At 51.1% G+C, this 19,487-nt stretch overlaps 1 protein-coding gene across 1 annotated transcript in view; it reads right to left on the minus strand.

Annotated features, from left to right (window-relative positions):
• EXD2 (exonuclease 3'-5' domain containing 2) overlaps positions 1-19,487 on the minus strand; it is a 51,322-nt gene that overhangs the window by 15,971 nt on the left and 15,864 nt on the right. The gene's annotated exons all lie outside the window — the stretch shown is intronic.

Below are 19,487 nucleotides of genomic sequence, written 5' to 3' on the forward strand. Positions count from 1 at the left end.
GACCGTGGATTACGCCGGACAAGGAGGGCTTTGTTGTGGGTAATAAATTGGTAATGAGGGAATTTGTTAGTGTTTATTTCTAATAAAGGATTTTTCGGGTGTGTGTGTTTAACTGTAATTTACAGATTAATCATGGAAGGTATCTCGGGGAGACGCCTGACATGATTAATCTAGGACTTATTGGCAGCTATGGGCTGCCAATAACTCCTTATTACCCCGATTTGCCAACGCACCAGGGCAAATCGGTAAGAGCCGGGTACAGTCCCAGAACTGTCGCATCTAATGTATGTGGCAATTCTGGGCGGCTGCTGGCTGATATTTTTAGGCTGGGGGGCTCCCCATAACGTGGAGCTCCCCATCCTGAGAATACCAGCCTTTAGCCGTATGGCTTTAGCTGGCTGGTATTAAAATTGGGGGGACCTCACGCCGGATTTTTTAATTATTTATTTTACTGCACAGTATAGACACACCCACCGGCTGCTGTGATTGGGTGCAGTGACACAGCTGTCACTCAGCGTGTGGGCGTGTCTCACTGCAACCAATCATATTTGCCGGTGGGCGGGGAAAAGCAGGGAATACGAGATTTTTTAAAAAGCCGGCCGCTCATTAAACAAAGGAAAAGCCGCTGGAGCAGAGTGAACGCCGTGCAGCGCCGGTGATCGGGGGATCGGTGAGTATATGAGAGAGGGGGGGGGGGGGGGGGGGGGGGGGGACACTTCAGTCACTCGGGGGATTAGCGGTCACCGGTGAATCCTTCACAGGTGACCGCTAATCAGGACGCTACACAGACAGAGCCGGAGTCGCTGTAAAGTCCCCTTTACACACTGAAACTTGCTAGCGATCATGCTGCACAGCGGGAAACAAAGGACCTAGGAATGGTCCTGAACGATTTGTGGCGATCACAACTTCACAGCAGGGGCCAGGTCGCTGATGTGTTTCACACACTGCAATGTCGCTGGGGAGGTCGCTGTAGCGTCACTAAACCGGTGACGTTACAGCGATGTCGTTTGCGATCTTGCAGTGTGTAAACCCAGCTTAAAGGCATACCAGTATTACATCTGAAGCAAATTGTCCTCTTAAAGCTACAGAACCCTAATTACACTTCAGCATTCAACACCAAGCTGTATTTGCTGTGGCCTACCCACAAGAGACCGTGAAACACTGTACATTCCGTGTTGTTTTCCTTTGTTCCTGCTGTATTAAAGCAACTGTTATCCCCAAGACCGTGTCTGTGGATTGTCCATCAGCTGTGGATAGCAGGGAACATCAGGGCCTTGTAGACCACCCAGGGAACATGGCCCCTGCACCCTCGTGCCAGAACAGCAACTGTGACACAGAACATTTGAGGTCCTCTGTCCCTGGGCCCTTACAAGGGCCAGCATCCATAGCGTATGAAACCGGCATGTAATCTGCTGAAACACTGCATCCATTACAGTGTTTCTGCAGCGATTTGAACCGCACATGTGCTGTCAAATCTCTGCAGAATATTCAGAAGGTACGTGCTAACAAGGCCTTACACTGACCACTAGGTTGTAAACTTTACTGCCTGTGGCCGTTGAGGGGTTAAAGAAAAAAAAAATCAAAAACCACCTTTAACCCCTTCAGCCCCCAGGCACTTTACATTTTTGATCCTTTTCTTTCGAGAGCCGTAACTTATTTTTCTGTCAATCTTGCCATATGAGGGCTTTTTTTGCGGGACGAGTTGTACTTTTAAATGAAACCTTAGGTTTTACCATATAGTGTACCGGAAAACAGCAAAAAAATTCCAAGTGTGGAAAAAATTACAAAAAAAAGTGATAGCACAATAGTTTTTGGGATGTTTTATTCACAGTGTTCACTATATGGTAAAACTGATTTGTCATTGTGATGCTTCAGGTCGGTGCGAGTTTGTAGACACCATACATGTATAGGTTTACTTTTATCTAAGGGGTTAAAAAAATTCACAGGTTTGTCCAATAAAAGTTGCGCACGTTTTGCGCCATTTTCCGAAACCTGTAGAGTGCTCATTTTCGGATCTATGGCTCAGTGATTGCTTATTTTTAGCGTCTCGAGCTGACATCTTTATCAGTACCATTTTTGCGCAGATGCTACGTTTTGATCGCCTGTTATTGCATTTTGCGTAAAACATACGGCGACCAAAAAAAAAACAATTTTGGAGTTTGGATTTTTTTTTGCGACTACGCCATTTACCAGATTAAATTGATTTTAGATTTTGATAGATCGTTCATTTCTGAACGCGGTGATAAAGAAGGGAATTTTGTTACTTACCGTAAATTCCTTTTCTTCTAGCTCCTATTGGGAGACCCAGACGATTGGGTGTATAGCTACTGCCTCCGGAGGCCACACAAAGCATTACACTAAAAAGTGTAAGGCCCCTCCCCTTCTGGCTATACACCCCCAGTGGGATCACTGGCTCACCAGTTTTAGTGCAAAAGCAAGAAGGAGGAAAGCCAATAACTTGGTTAAACAAATTCACTCCGAGTAACATCGGAGAACTGAAAAACCGTTCAACATGAACAACATGTGTACCCGAAAAAACCCAAAAATCCCGAAGGACAACAGGGCGCGTGCTGGGTCTCCCAATAGGAGCTAGAAGAAAAGGAATTTACGGTAAGTAACAAAATTCCCTTCTTCTTCGGCGCTCCATTGGGAGACCCAGACGATTGGGACGTCCAAAAGCTGTCCCTGGGTGGGTAAAGAAATACCTTATGTTAGAGCTGCGAAGACAGCCCTCCCCTACGGGGAGGCAACTGCCGCCTGCAGGACTCTTCTACCTAGGCTGGCGTCCGCCGAAGCATAGGTATGCACCTGATAAGGTTTGGTGAAAGTGTGCAGACTCGACCAGGTAGCTGCCTGGCACACCTGTTGAGCCGTAGCCTGGTGTCGCAATGCCCAGGACGCACCCACGGCTCTGGTAGAATGGGCCTTCAGCCCTGATGGAACCGGAAGCCCAGCAGAACGGTAGGCTTCAAGAATTGGTTCTTTGATCCATCGAGCCAGGGTGGCTTTGGAAGCCTGCGACCCTTTGCGCTTACCAGCGACAAGGACAAAGAGTGCATCGGAGCGGCGCAGGGGCGCCGTGCGGGAAATGTAGATTCTGAGTGCTCTCACCAGATCTAACAAATGTAAATTCTTCTCATACCGATGAACTGCATGAGGACAAAAAGAAGGCAAAGAGATATCCTGATTAAGATGAAAAGAGGATACCACCTTCGGGAGAAACTCCTGAATGGGGCGCAGCACTACCTTATCCTGGTGGAAGACCAGGAAAGGAGCCTTGGATGACAGCGCTGCTAGCTCAGACACTCTCCGAAGAGATGTGATCGCTACTAGAAAAGCCACTTTCTGTGATAGTCTAGAAAGTGAAACCTCCCTCAGAGGCTCGAAGGGCGGCTTCTGGAGGGCAACTAGTACCCTGTTCAGATCCCATGGATCTAACGGCCGCTTGTACGGGGGTACAATATGACAAACCCCCTGCAGGAACGTGCGCACCTTAGGAAGTCGTGCTAGACGCTTTTGAAAAAAGACGGATAGCGCCGAGACTTGCCCTTTAACCCCTTCACGACCGCGGGCAGTAAAATTACGTCCTATTTTAACGTGACTTAACGACCAGGGACGTAATTTTACTGCCTAAACTTCATTTGATTGCCGTGGCCATAGCAACGGCTTTCAAATGATGTCCCCTGCTGTTTCTTACAGCAGGGGACCTTTGCTTGACCCTAGGGGGGGCGGCATCGCCACCCCCTATCGACGATCGATGTGATTGGCTGTTCAAATCTGAACCGCCAACCACATCGATCGCACTAATTTCGGCAAAAATAATGCCCGAATTAGTGCGATCCTGTGAGATCCAGCTATGAGATGCCGCAGCTGCTGCAGCATATCATAGGTGGACCTCAAACATGTCTCCCCCAGCCCCTGCAGCACTGATTGGAGCGATCGTGCTATGACGCGCAATCGCTCCAATCAGTGTGCAGTGGGGCGGTGTGATTTGCCGGTGGCCGCCCTCCCCAGGCCTGTGCTGGCCTGCGAGCCCTCCCCCAACATGTCTGCAGCGTGCAGTGGCTGGTACTTGTGGTACCACGCCACCGCCGCTGCTGCCGCCGCCGCCGCCCTAGCTGTCACCGCTGCTGCACGTGAGTACTGTGCTCACTTTGCAGCCAGCCCGTGCGCGCTCCCGTGGTGCCCCTGCGCGCTCCCGTGGTGCCCCTGCGCGCTGCCATGGTAGCCCCTGCCGTGCCCCCCCCCCCGCGATCTGCTCCCCCCAACCCCCCCCCCCCCCCCCGACATCCCGATCTGCTCCCCCCGCGATCTGACTGCCTCCCCCATTATCTCTGTTCTGCAGCTCCCTCTCCGGTCTCCCCCTCTGCTCTACCCCCTCCCCCTCTGCTTCCCCCCCCTCTCTGCTCTCACTCCCCCCCCCTCTCCCCCTCTGCTCTCCCCCGACGTCCTCTTACCTGTCTTCACCGGCCTGATCACATCTGCGTCCATCGCTGGGTCCTTCCTGGGCATTCTGCTGATCTGCCTGCTGCTCCTGTAAAGCTGTCCATCTCTCTGCCATCTGTTCCTCTGCAGCTCTTCTGGTCAGTGATCCTCCTGCTAGTCCTCTGGGTACTGTGAGTATAACTTTTTTTTTTTTCCGTATCCCCTGTCCATTTTTACACCTCATCTGTCCGTGCGTCCCGCCAAGCGCTGATCAGGGATGCAGATAACGGATCGGCATCCCTGCTCAATTTTTGGCGTGACTTTTTTTTTTTTCCGTATCCCCGACGCTTTTTGTATCGCATCCGTCCGTGCGTCCCGCCAAGCGCTGAACAGGGATGCAGATAACGGATCGGCATCCCTGCTCAATTTTTGGCGTGACTTTTTTTTCCGTATCCCCGACGCTTTTTGTATCACATCCATCCGTGCGTCCCGCCAAGCGCTGATCAGGGATGCACATAACGGATCGGCATCCATGGTCAATTTTTGGCGTGACTTTTTTCCATATTTGCGACGCTTTTTGTATCGCATCCGTCCGTGCGTCCCACCAAGCGCTGATCAGGGATGCACATAACGGATCTGCATCCATGGTCAATTTTTGGCGTGACTTTTTTTTTTTTACGTATCCCCGACGCTTTTTTTTATCGCATCCGACCGTGCGTCCTGCAGCGGCCGATCAGTGCACTGCGTCTGTGCGTTTGAAAAGTCAAATGGCGCTCCTTCTCTTCTGAGCCCCGCCATGCGCTCAAACAATTTATTTCCACCACATATGAGGTATCTGCGTACTCAGGAGAAAATGCACAATACATTTTATGGTGCATTTTTTCCTGTTACCCTTGTGAAAAAAAAAGCTACCTAGTTGAAGCAACCGTTTTGTGGTAAAAAAAAAAAAAATTTCTTTTCACGGCTCAACGCTATAAACTTCTGTGAAGCCCCCAGGTGTTCAAAGTGCACATCAAACATCTAGAAAAATTATTTGAGGGCTCTAGTTTCCAAAATGGGGTGACTTGTGGGGGAGCTCCATTGTTTAGGCACCATAGGGGGTCTCCAAACGTGACATGGCGTCCGCTAATGATTCCAACCAATTTTGCTGTCAAATGGCGCTCCTTCTCTTCTGAGCCCCGCCATGCGCCCAAACAATTACTTTCCACCACATATGAGGTATCTGCGTACTCAGGAGAAAATGCACAATACATTTTATGGTGCATTTTTTCCTGTTACCCTTGTGAAAAAAAAAGCTACCTAGTTGAAGCAACCGTTTTGTGGTAAAAAAAATTTTTTTTCTTTTCACGGCTCAACGCTATAAACTTCTGTGAAGCCCCCAAGTGTTCAAAGTGCTCACCAAACATCTAGAAAAATTATTTGAGGGCTCTAGTTTCCAAAATGGGGTGACTTGTGGGGGAGCTCCATTGTTTAGGCACCTCAGGGGGTCTTCATACCCCACATGGCGTCCGCTAATGAGTGCAGCTAATTTTGCATTCAAAAATTCAAATGGCGCTCCTTGCCTTCCGAGCACTGCCGTGTGTCCAAAGATTTGATTTCCACCACATATGAGGTATCTGCGTATTCAGGAGAAAATGCACAATACATTTTATGGTGCATTTTTTCCTGTTACCCTTGTGAAAAAAAAAGCTACCTAGTTGAAGCAACCGTTTTGTTGTAAAAAAAATTTTTTTTCTTTTCACGGCTCAACGCTATAAACTTCTGTGAAGCCCCCAGGTGTTCAAAGTGCTCATCAAACATCTAGAACAATTATTTGAGGGCTCTAGTTTCCAAAATGGGGTCACTTGTGGGGAAGCTCCATTGGTTAGGCACCTCAGGGGGTCTTCAAACCCGACATGGCGTCTGCTAATGAGTGCAGCTAATTTTGCGTTCAAAAATTCAAATGGCGCTCCTTCCCTTCCGAGCTCTGCCGTGCGCCCAAACAATTGATTTTTACCACATATGGGGTATCAGCGTACTCAGGAGAACATGCACAATAAATTGTATGGTGTACTTTCTCTTTTCTCCCTTGTAAAAATGAAAATTTTATGGCTAAAGTAACATTTTTGTGTTAAAAAGTAAAATTTTCATTTTTTCCTTCCACATTGCTTTGGTTCCTGTGAAGCACCTAAAGGGTTAATAAACTTATTGGATGTGGTTTTGAGCAGTGTGAGGGGTGTAGTTTTTAGAATGGGGTCACTTTTGGGTATTTTCTGTCACCTAGGCCTCTCAAAGTCACCTCAAATGTAATGTGGTCCCTAAAAAAATTATTTTGTAAATTTTGTTGGAAAAATGAGAATTTGCTGATGACCTTTGACCCCTTCTAACTTCCTAACGGAAAAAAAATTTGTTTCGAAAATTGCGCTGATGTAAAGTACACAAGTGGGAAATGTTATTTAGTAACTATTTTGTGTGACATATCTCACAGATTTATGGGCATAAATTTTCAAAGTTTGAAAATTGCGAAATTTTCAAAATTTTCGCCAAATTTCCTAAATTTTCACAAATAAACGCAAAAAATATCGGCCTAAATTTACCACTGACATGAAGCACAATATGTCACGAAAAAACAATCTCAGAATCGCCAGGATCCGTTGAAGCGTTCCAGAGTTATAACCTGTCAAAGTGACACTGGTCAGAATTGCAAAAAATGGCCCGGTCATTAGGGTGTTTTAGTGGCCGGGGGTGAAGGGGTTAAGGGAGCCGAGCGACAAACCTTTTTCTAACCCAGATAGCAGGAAAGAAAGAAAGGTAGGCAATGCAAAAGGCCAGGGAGACACTCCCTGAGCAGAGCACCAGGATAAGAATATCCTCCACGTTCTGTGGTAGATCTTAGCGGACGTGGGCTTCCTAGCCTGTCTCATGGTGGCAACGACCCCTTGGGATAATCCTGAAGACCCTAGGATCCAGGACTCAATGGCCACACAGTCAGGTTCAGGGCCGCAGAATTCCGATGGAAAAACGGCCCTTGGGACAGTAAGTCTGGTCGGTCTGGTAGTGCCGACGGTTGGCCGACCGTGAGATGCCACAGATCCGGATACCACGCCCTCCTTGGCCAGTCTGGGGCGACGAGTATGACGCGGCTGCAGTCGGATCTGATCTTGCGTAGCACTCTGGGCAAGAGTGCCAGAGGTGGAAACACATAAGGGAGCCGGAACTGCGACCAATCTTGCACTAAGGCGTCTGCCGCCAGAGCTCTGTGATCGCGAGACCGTGCTATGAAGGTTGGGACCTTGTTGTTGTGCCTGGACGCCATTAGGTCGACGTCCGGCCTTCCCCAGCGGCTACAGATTTCCTGAAACACGTCCGGGTGAAGGGACCATTCCCCTGCGTCCATGCCCTGGCGGCTGAGGAAGTCTGCTTCCCAGTTTTCTACGCCGGGGATGTGAACTGCGGATACGGTGGAGGCCGTGGCTTCCACCCACATCAGAATCCGCCGGACTTCCTGGAAGGCTTGCCGACTGCGTGTCCCTCCTTGGTGATTGATGTATGCCACCGCTGTGGAGTTGTCCGACTGAATTCGGATCTGCTTTCCTTCCAGCCACTGCTGGAAGGCTAGTAGGGCAAGATACACTGCTCTGATTTCCAGAACATGGATCTGAAGGGTGGACTCCTGCTGAGTCCACGTACCCTGAGCCCTGTGGTGGAGAAAAACTGCTCCCCACCCTGACAGACTCGCGTCTGTCGTGACTACCGCCCAAGACGGTGGTAGGAAGGATCTTCCCTGTGATAATGAGGTGGGAAGAAGCCACCATTGCAGAGAGTCCTTCTGTGAAAAGGATACTTTCCTGTTCAGGGATGTTGACTTCCCGTCCCATTGGCGGAGAATGTCCCAATAAGAGGACGCAGATGAAACTGCGCAAACGGAACCGCCTCCATTGCCGCCACCATCTTTCCGAGGAAGTGCATGAGGCGTCTTAAGGAGTGCGACTGACCTTGACGGAGAGTCTGCACCCCAGTCTGTAGTGACCGCTGCTTGTCCAGCGGAAGCTTCACTAGCGCTGAGAGGGTATGAAACTCCATGCCAAGATACGTTAGTGATTGGGTCGGTGACAGGTTTGACTTTGAGAAGTCGATGATCCACCCGAACGTCTGGAGAGTCTCCAGCGCAACATTCAGGCTGAGTTGGCATGCCTCTTGAGAGGGTGCCTTGACAAGTAGATCGTCCAAGTAAGGGATCACAGAGTGTCCCTGTGAGTGCAAGACTGCTACCACTGCCGCCATGACCTTGGTGAACACCCGTGGGGCTGTCGCCAGACGGAATGGCAGAGCTACGAACTGAAGATGGTCGTCTCCCATCACGAAACGTAGAAAACATTGGTGGTCTGTAGCAATCGGCACGTGGAGATAACCATCTTTGATGTCTATTGATGCTAGGAAATATCCTTGAGACATTGAGGCAATGACGGAGCGGAGGGTTTCATCCGGAACCGCCTGGCCTCCACGTGCTTGTTGAGTAGTTTTAGGTCCAGAACGGAACGGAAAGAGCCATCCTTTTTTGGCACCACAACCAGATTGGAGGAAAACCGTGTCTTGTTCCTGAAGAGGAACAGGGATTACCACTCCTTCTGCCTGCAGAAGAGCATCGGCTCGGTGGGGAGGTGGGGGACGTTCTGAAGAATCGAGTCGGAGGACGAGAACAGAACTCTGTCCTGTGCACGTGGGCACAATGTCCCTCACCCACCGGTCTGTGACCTGTGGCAGCTAAATGTCGCCAAAGGCGAGCGAGTCTGCCATCAACCGCGGATGCGGAGAGATGAGAGAGCTGAGAGTCATGAGGAGACCGCCTTGGTAGCGGTTCCTCCGGCTGCCTTCCTTGGGCGTGATTGAGCCCCCGGAAACTGAGCCCCTCTGAGGCTTTTCAGCTCTTTTGGACGAGGACAATTGGGACCTGCCCGAGCTTGGGAAGGACCAAAACCTCGACTGTCCTTCCAGGACAGCATTAATAGGGTAAGTCGCAATGCAGACATTGCGAGGTTACGGACGCCCCTGCGGCACAAATGTACATATGCTCAAGACCAGCTGTGCAAGAACAGCTGAAAAGCTTAGGGTGCCCATACGGCTGTAAATGCCGGAGCAACCGACACGCCGATAGCCTCATGGACTCTGGTTGAAATCTGTCTGGCATCTTTAAGTGAAGTCCCATCTCCACTGCAACTATAGCTCTAGCCGCAAGCCTGGAGATTGGAGAATCCACCTTTGGACCCTGGGTCCCGCGCTTGACCACGTCAGGGGAAAAGGATAACGTGTATCCTTAATACGTTTGGAGAAAACGCTTATCTGGTAAGCGTGGTGATCCTGGACTGCTTCTCTGAAGTCAGCGTGGCCAGAAAAATACTCAATATACGTTTGAGCTACTGAAATGGGACTTCTCCTGCTGTGAAGCTGACTCCTCCGCTGGGGGAGCTGAGGGAGAAAGATCCAACATTCCATTGATGGACGCTATAGGATCATTCCTTATGGCGTCACCATCCGGTGTATCCGGATTTAGAGCGTTGTCAGGATCAAAGTCCTGATGAGCTACGTCTGCCTCATCATACAGAGAGCCTCCTGGGACCCACCCCCCCCCCCCCCCCCGGAGCACCGATTTTATTCCCAATGAGGGTGGCCAGGGAGCAATGATCCAGATTGCCCATGGCCTGTCCGGACTGCAAGTCTCTATCCCATTGCAACTCCATCCCTGTCCTTGGACAGGGTTGACAGGTGGTTCCTTTGGCCACGTCTAGTAGAGACCCCGGCTGACCAAGTGCTCCAGGGGAGCATTGCACACAATGGGGTTCAGTGCCGTGGAACAGTATCACATGCAGTAAAAACAGCATCGAAAGCCTGTGTTGTTTATATGCTGCTGCCGACTAGCCATCTAGGACATAGAGCCAAGAATGGCGACCGTACAATGCAATGTATAGCATACAAGCATAAAGTACAATGAACACTGCAGCACATGCAATACAAGCAGCATAGAAAGCCTGTGCCTTGGCACCCCTGCTTTTCTGCTGCTGTAGACTAGCCATCTAGGGGAATATAGCCCAGAATATCGACCATACAGTGCAATGTATAGCATACAAGCATAAGTACAAATGAACACTGCAAACCCTGCAATACAAGCAGCATAGAAAAAACCTGTGCCTCAGCACCCCTGCTTTTCTGCTGCTGTAGTCTAGTCATTCTAGGCGAAAATAGCCCAGACTAGCGACCGTACAGTGCAGTGTATAGCATACAAGCATAAATACACATGAACACTTCAGTACATGCAATACAAGCAGCATAGAAAGCCTGTGCCTTAGCACCCCTGCTTTCCTGCTGCTGATGTGTCGCCATCTAAGAGGGCATATAGCCAAAAATAGCGACCTATGCAGTGTAAGCATAAAAATACAAATGGACAACTGCGGTATTTAGTGGGGTCAGCACTTCAGGTGCCGCTTACCGCCCGCCTGTAAGCGGGTGTGTGGTCGCCCTAGTCCTGTGCCTGGTTGCCCAGAGTCCGATCTCTCAGCTCGGACTGCAGGAATGGCTGCCGGCGTCCTTCTCCAGCTCGTGTGAGTAGGGGCGGGCCGTGGGCGTGCCCCCAAGTCAGAGCGGGAAACCGGCGTCCCACAGTGTCCAGTGAGAGGGCTGGAGCATGTAAATAAGGCTCCAGCCCTCGGCGCTGCTGAGTGTACAGCGTCTCTCCCCTACCCTGATTGACAGGGTGGGGGCGGGAACGAAGCGGAGCTAGGCCGCAAAAGCCGGGGACTGGATTTATAAGCGCCGCCGCCGTAAAAGCGCGGTCGGCGCTAAGTCCCCGGCGCACTACAAGTCCCAGCCGCGCCGCCGCTCCCGGAGCGTCCGGCGCGGTAGTTCCCCATACATAAAGTCACTCAGCTAGGCTGCAGTGACTGTAACCCTTTACTGTCCCCGGCGCACTAGCACACCCAGCAAGTCTGGAGTGTGCTGTGCCTGTGTGTACGGGGACACAGAGTACCTGAATGGTGCAGGGCCATGTCCCTGAACGGTACCCAGCTCCGTATCCAGCAGGTTCAATGGGTCTGTGGATGGAGCCCGGCCTCAGGGCTTTGGGGCCGGTAAGATCCCACTTCCTCAGAGCCCCTCTTTCACCCCATTGAAAATTAGTTACCAAATGTGTTTTTTTTTTTTTTTTTTTTCTTTCTTCGGCGCTCCATTGGGAGACCCAGACGATTGGGTGTATAGCTACTGCCTCCGGAGGCCACACAAAGCATTACACTAAAAAGTGTAAGGCCCCTCCCCTTCTGGCTATACACCCCCAGTGGGATCACTGGCTCACCAGTTTTAGTGCAAAAGCAAGAATGAGGAAAGCCAATAACTGGTTTAAACAAATTCACTCCGAAGTAACGTCGGAGAACTGAAAACCGTTCAACATGAACAACATGTGTACCCGAAAAACAACCAAAAATCCCGAAGGACAACAGGGCGGGTGCTGGGTCTCCCAATAGGAGCTAGAAGAAAAGGAATTTACGGTAAGTAACAAAATTCCCTTCTTCGGCGCTCCATTGGGAGACCCAGACGATTGGGACGTCCAAAAGCTGTCCCTGGGTGGGTAAAGAAATACCTCATGTTAGAGCTGCAAAGACAGCCCTCCCCTACGGGGAGGCAACTGCCGCCTGCAGGACTCTTCTACCTAGGCTGGCGTCCGCCGAAGCATAGGTATGCACCTGATAATGTTTGGTGAAAGTGTGCAGACTCGACCAGGTAGCTGCCTGGCACACCTGTTGAGCCGTAGTCTGGTGTCGTAATGCCCAGGACGCACCCACGGCTCTGGCAGAATGGGCCTTCAGCCCTGATGGAACCGGAAGCCCAGCAGAACGGTAGGCTTCAAGAATTGGTTCTTTGATCCATCGAGCCAGGGTGGCTTTTGAAGCCTGCGACCCTTTGCGCTTACCAGCGACAAGGACAAAGAGTGCATCCGAGCGGCGCAGGGGCGCCGTGCGGGAAATGTAGATTCTGAGTGCTCTCACCAGATCTAACAAATGTAGATCCTTTTCATACCGATGAACTGCATGCGGATAAAAGGAAGGCAAGGAGATATCCTGATTAAGATGAAAAGAGGATACCACCTTAGGGAGAAACTCCTGAATGGGGCGCAGCACTACCTTGTCCTGGTGGAACACCAGGAAAGGAGCTTTGGATGACAGCGCTGCTAGTTCAGACACTCTCCGAAGAGACGTGACCGCTACCAGAAATGCCACTTTCTGTGAGAGTCGAGAAAGTGACACATCCCTCAGGGGCTCGAAAGGCGGCTTCTGGAGAGCAACAAGGACCTTGTTTAGATCCCACGGATCTAACGGCCTCCTGTACGGAGGTACGATATGACACACCCCCTGCAGGAACGTGCGCACCTTAGAAAGTCGCGCTAGACGCTTCTGAAAAAACAAACACGGATAGTGCCGAGACTTGCCCTTTAAGGGAGCCGAGCGACAAGCCCTTTTCCAACCCAGATTGCAGGAAGGAAAGAAAGACAGGTAACGCGAATGGCCAGGGGGATACTCCTTGTGCAGAGCACCAGGATAAGAATATCTTCCACGTTCTGTGGTAGATCTTAGCAGACGTGGGCTTCCTAGCCTGTCTCATGGTGGCAACGACCCCTTGGGATAATCCTGAAGACGCTAGGATCCAGGACTCAATGGCCACACAGTCAGGTTCAGGGCCGCAGAATTCCGATGGAAAAACGGCCCTTGGGACAGTAAGTCTGGTCGGTCTGGTAGTGCCCACGGTTGGCCGACCGTGAGATGCCACAGATCCGGGTACCACGACCTCCTCGGCCAGTCTGGGGCGACGAGTATGACGCGGCCGCAATCGGATCTGATCTTGCGTAACACTCTGGGCAAGAGTGCCAGAGGTGGAAACACATAAGGGAGCCGGAACTGCGACCAATCTTGCACTAAGGCGTCTGCCGCTAGAGCTCTTTGATCGCGAGACCGCGCTATGAAGGTCGGGACCTTGTTGTTGTGCCGAGACGCCATTAGGTTGACGTCCTGCACCCCCCAGCGGCGGCAGATTTCCTGAAACACGTCCGGGTGAAGGGACCATTCCCCTGCGTCCATGCCCTGGCGACTGAGGAAGTCTGCTTCCCAGTTTTCTACGCCCGGGATGTGAACTGCGGATATGGTGGATGCTCTTTCCTCCACCCACATCAGAATCCGCCTGACTTCCTAGAAGGCTTGCCGACTGCGTGTCCCTCCTTGGTGGTTGATGTATGCCACCGCTGTGGAGTTGTCCGACTGAATTCGGATCTGCTTTCCTTCCAGCCACTGCTGGAAGGCTAATAGGGCAAGATACACTGCCCTGATTTCCAGAACATTGATCTGAAGGGTGGACTCCTGCTGAGTCCACGTCCCTTGAGCCCTGTGGTGGAGAAAAACTGCTCCCCACCCTGACAGACTCGCGTCTGTCGTGACCACTGCCCAGGATGGGGGCAGGAATGATCTTCCCTGTGATAATGAGGTGGGAAGAAGCCACCATTGCAGACAGTCCTTGGTCATCTGAGAAAGGGAGACTGTCCTGTCTAGGGAAGTTGTCTTCCCGTCCCATTGGCGGAGAATGTCCCATTGAAGTGGGCGCAGATGAAACTGCGCGAACGGGACTGCCTCCATTGCTGCCACCATCTTCCCTAGGAAGTGCATGAGGCGCCTTAAGGGGTGCGACTGACCCTGAAGGAGAGACTGCACCCCTGTCTGTAGTGACCGCTGCTTGTCCAGCGGAAGCTTCACTATCGCTGAGAGAGTATGAAACTCCATGCCAAGATACGTTAGTGATTGAGTCGGTGCCAGGTTTGACTTTGAAAAGTTGATCCACCCGAAAGTCTGGAGAGTCTCCAGCGCAACATTCAGGCTGTGTTGGCATGCCTCTTGAGAGGGTGCTTTGACAAGTAGATCGTCTAAGTAAGGAATCACCGAATGTCCCTGAGAATGCAAGACTGCTACCACTGCCGCCATGACCTTGGTGAAAACCCGTGGGGCTGTCGCCAGACCAAATGGCAGAGCTACGAACTGGAGATGGTCGTCTCCTATCACGAAACGTAAAAAACGTTGGTGCTCTGTAGCAATCGGCACGTGGAGATAAGCATCTTTGATGTCTATTGATGCAAGGAAATCTCCTTGAGACATTGAGGCAATGACGGAGCGGAGGGATTCCATCCGGAACCGCCTGGCGTTCACATGCTTGTTGAGCAGCTTTAGGTCCAGAACAGGACGGAACGAGCCGTCCTTTTTTGGAACCACGAAGAGATTGGAGTAAAAACCTTGTCCTTGTTCCTGCAGAGGAACAGGGATCACCACTCCTTCTGCTCTTAGTGAGCACACCGCCTGCAGAAGGGCATTTGCTCGGTCGGGATGTGGGGAGGTTCTGAAGAACCGAGGCGGAGGATGAGAACTGAATTCTATCCTGTACCCGTGAGACAAAATGTCTGCTACCCACCGGTCTTTGACCTGTGGCAGCCAAATGTCGCAAAAGCGGGAGAGCCTGCCACCGACCGAGGATGCGGAGGGATGAGGCCGAAAGTCATGAGGCAGCCGCCTTGGAAGCGGTTCCTCCGGTTGCTTTCTTGGGGCGTGAATGAGCCCGCCAGGAATCTGAGCTCCTTTGCTCCTTCCGAGTCCCTTTGGACGAGGAGAATTGGGTCTTGCTGGAGCCTCGAAAGGACCGAAACCTCGACTGCCACTTCCTCTGTTGAGGTTTGCTCGATCTGGGCTGGGGTAAGGAGGAGTCCTTACCCTTGGACTGTTTAATGATCTCAGCCAATTGCTCACCAAACAGTCTCCAGATAGTGGCAAGCTAGTTAAACATTTCTTGGAAGCAGAATCTGCTTTCCATTCCTTTAACCACAAGGCTCTGCGCAAAACCACACAGAGTTGGCAGACGCCATTGAGGTACGGCTCGTAGAGTCCAGGACAGCGTTGATAGCGTAAGTCGCAAACGCAGACATTTGCGAGGTTAGGGACGCTACTCGCGGCACTGCTGGACGTATGATAGAGTCCACCTGTGCCAGGCCAGCTGAAATAGCTTGGAGTGCCCACACGGCCGCGAATGCTGGAGCAAACGACGCGCCGATAGCTTCATAGACAGACTTTAACCAAAAGGTCCATCTGTCTGTCATTGGCATCTTTAAGTGAAGCCCCATCCTCCACTGCAACTATGGATCTAGCCGCAAGCCTGGAGATTGGGGGGTCCACCTTTGGACACTGGGTCCAGCGTTTGACCACGTCAGGGGGAAAGGGATAACGTGTATCCTTAAGACGTTTGGAGAAACGCTTATCTGGATAAGCATGATGTTTCTGGACTGATTCTCTGAAGTCAGAGTGGTCCAGAAAAGTACTCAATTTACGCTTAGGATACCGGAAATGGAACTTCTCCTGCTGTGCAGCTGCCTCCTCTGCTGAAGGGGCTGGGGGAGAAATATCCAACAGTCTATTGATGGCCGCTATAAGGTCATTTACCATAGCGTCACCATCAAGGGTATCTAGATTGAGAGCGGTGTCAGGATTAGATTCCTGATCACCCACCTCTGTCTCCTCATACAGAGCCTCGTCTCGCTGAGACCCTGACCAGTGTGATGACGGCGAGGGTCTTTCCCAGCGAGCCCGCTTAGGCTGCCTGGGACTGTCATCCGAGTCAGAGTCTTCAGCCTGTGATGCCTGGGACCCCCTTGAAGTACGGATTAGTTCCAACTGAGGGGGACCGGGGAGCATAGACACAGCAGTGTCCATGGTCTGAGAAACTGGCCTGGACTGCAAGGTTTCCAGGATTTTTGTCATAGTCACAGACATCTTATCAGCAAAAACTGCAAATTCTGTCCCCGTCACCGGGGCAGGGTTCACAGGCGTCTCTGCCTGGGCCACTACTACCATAGACTCTGGCTGCCGAAGTGGCACAGGGATTGAACATTGCACACAATGGGGGTCATTGGAACCTGCCGGTAGATTAGCCCCACATGCGGCACAAGCAGTGCATACCGCCTGTGCCTTGGCACCCTTGCGTTTTGCGGATGACATGTTGTTGTCTCCTCAGAGCAATGTAGGGTATAAGCCAAGAAGCGACTGTACAGTGCAATATAAATATATATGGTACAGGGAAAAAATGCACCAAATAACACTGTGGCACTAGTGGGGCCAGCACTTATGTGCAGCTTACCGCCCGCATAAACGCGGGTGTGTGGTCGCCAGAGTCCCTTGTCTGAGTCCCCCAGAGCCTGTGTCCGTTCTCCAGCCAGACTGCATGCAGGAATGGCTGCCGGCGTCCTGTGGAGAGGGGCGGGCCCTGGGCGTGTTGAGACCAAGAGCGGGAAACTTGCGTCCCCACTGTGCCCAGTGAGAGGGCTGGAGTATGTAAATAAGACTCCAGCCCTCGGCGCTGGCTATAGAACAGCGTCTCTCCCTTTCCCTGATTGACAGGGTAGGGGCGGGAACGAAGCAGAGCTAGGCCGCAAAAGCCGGGGACTAGATTTATGAGCGCTGCCGCCGTAAAAGCGCGGGCAGCGCGAGTCCCCGGCGCACTACAAGTCCCAGCGGCGCCGCCGCTCCCGGAGCGGCCGGCGCGGTAGTTCCCAAGGCATAAAATCACTCAGCTAAGCTGCAGTGACTCTAACCCGAGCGCGCAGCGCTAGTGCCCCCGGCGCACTAGCACACCCAGCAAGCCTGGAGTGTGCGTGGCCTGTCTGTGCGGGGACACAGTACCTGAACGTTGCAGGGCCTTGTCCCTGACTGTACTCAGCTCCTCCAGCAGGGTCTCTGGGTCTGTGGATGGAGCTCGGCCTCAGGGTTTGGGGGCCGGTAAGATCCCACTTCCACAGAGCCCCTCAGGGGGATGGGGAAGGAAAGCAGCATGTGGGCTCCAGCCTCCGTACCCGCAATGGGTACCTCAACCTTACAAACCGCAAGTGGGGTGAGAAGGGAGCATGCTGGGGGCCCTATATGGGCCCTCTTTTCTTCCATCCGATAGAGTCAGCAGCTACTGCTGACTAAACAGTGGAGCTATGCGTGGATGTCTGACCTCCTTCGCACAAAGCAGAAAACTGGTGAGCCAGTGATTCCACTGGGGGTGTATAGCCAGAAGGGGACGGGCCTTACACTTTTTAGTGTAATGCTTTGTGTGGCCTCCGGAGGCAGTGCTATACACCCAATCGTCTGGGTCTCCCAATGGAGCGCCGAAGAAAGTAGAACTGTTCTTAGTTCTGGTCGGTGGCTGACCCCCCCCCCCCCCCCCCACCTTGCCGTGCACCCCAATTTGGGTTATATGCCACCTGTCTTGATTTTGGCAATTTGTGGCTGTTCACATTCAGCCATCAGGCCCTGTCCACAGGCTATTTACTTCCAGCAGCATGTGCTTGGGCCTGTCCCGCCCACAGCCATGATTCAGTCATGGGTACAGGATTGCAAAGCACCAAGTGCTGCCATAGGCAGTTCTACTTTTCACATGTGGGGCCGCATGGCACATTTTATATAAAAAATATTTTAGAGTAGGACTGCCCCAAAGATTTGCCATGATGTGGCGGGGTAGCTCAAGAAATTGCAATTTGTTTTGCCAAAAATCTCAAATTTTAATAAGTACAGTTTGGAATTTTTAGTGCTGAAGTGCACATTTAGTGCTGGCCATCTTTGTTTATCCTGAAATCTAGGACAGACTGCACAGTGACAGATTAAAGAATGGACGTCTGGAACACTATGGTGTGAACAAGGTGCAAGACTCAAAAATATACAACTAAATAAGAAAGAGTTGCACACCAGTCACAATGTATAGGGGAATAATGAAAAAGCAGAACTGCTATGGGAATACTAGACTGAAAAATACAATGGACTATCTGAAAAAAAAAAGTGAAAAACATGAAAATGGTATGTGCATAACTGCTATAATAGGAATGAGAGATATTTAGACATTGTATTGATCAATGCAAAGAAGCCCCAAAACCAAATACCAAGGTAATCTCTATTTTTGGGGTCCCTGACCTACATGTAACCTCACCTGCAGTTAAAAAAAAAAAAAACTTGCTCTGTATGGGAAGCAAAGGACCAAGCTATACATGTGTCTTATTTAATACAATTGCTAAACATCTCATTCCTATTATTCATAGCAGTTATATCATTTTCATGTTTCACTTTTTTCAGATGGTCCATTGTATTTTTCAGTCTAGCATTCCCATAGCAGTTCTGCTTTTCATTATTCCCCTATACATTGTGACTAGTGTGCAACTATCCTATTGCATGGTGACAGATTGCAGTTGCAATCTTTAAAAGTCTGGTATTACACTAGATAAAGCTTTACAGTGGAACCTTGGTTAATGAGAACAATCCGTTCTGGGACTGTGCTTGTTAGCCAAGTTAATTCAGCAAAGCAAGATTTCCCATAGGAAATCATTGCAATGCAGACAATTCCTTCCACAACTTGTTATATAACTCATGCTGGTGCCCTGTTGTGTACACACACCCCACTATGCTCACCTTACCTTTCATTCCATCGCCGGTTTCCTGGGACTTGCTGTTCTATGGTACGGGGCCGGGCTGTGTATTGGGTTACCATAACGACGAGGGAGGAACTTCCCGGCCAGAGCGCTGACGTCAAAGGCAGAGCCGCTTGTCTCCGATTGGCCAGCGCGCTGCCTTTCAGTAGCGGTGACAGGAAGTTCCTCCCTCGTCGCTATGTATGCCGATGCACAGCCTGGAGTGGAGCAGAGCGGCGAACTACAGGACCCAGGAGGCCGGTGATGAAACGAAAAAGGTACACTATATGTTATATGCTCACCTTACCTTCCGTTCCATCGCCGGCCTCCTGGATCTTGTAGTTCGCCGTGAGGACGTCGCTATGTACCCAGGAACTACAAGAACCATGAGACCGGCGGTGGAACGTAAGGTGAGCATAATACTGTGTGTGTGCGCACGCGCGCGTACATGTGTGTTTGTGTGGACTGCAAGTGCGGGTCAGAGCGCGGTGGACGTACGGAACCAAAGTGTGTGCGGTGAAAATTTCGCTCGTACAGCAAAGCTTTCTCTTAAATAGAATTACAAATTTACAGAATG

Source organism: Anomaloglossus baeobatrachus, chromosome 12, assembly GCF_048569485.1.
Source record: "Anomaloglossus baeobatrachus isolate aAnoBae1 chromosome 12, aAnoBae1.hap1, whole genome shotgun sequence".
NCBI lineage: Eukaryota > Metazoa > Chordata > Amphibia > Anura > Aromobatidae > Anomaloglossus > Anomaloglossus baeobatrachus.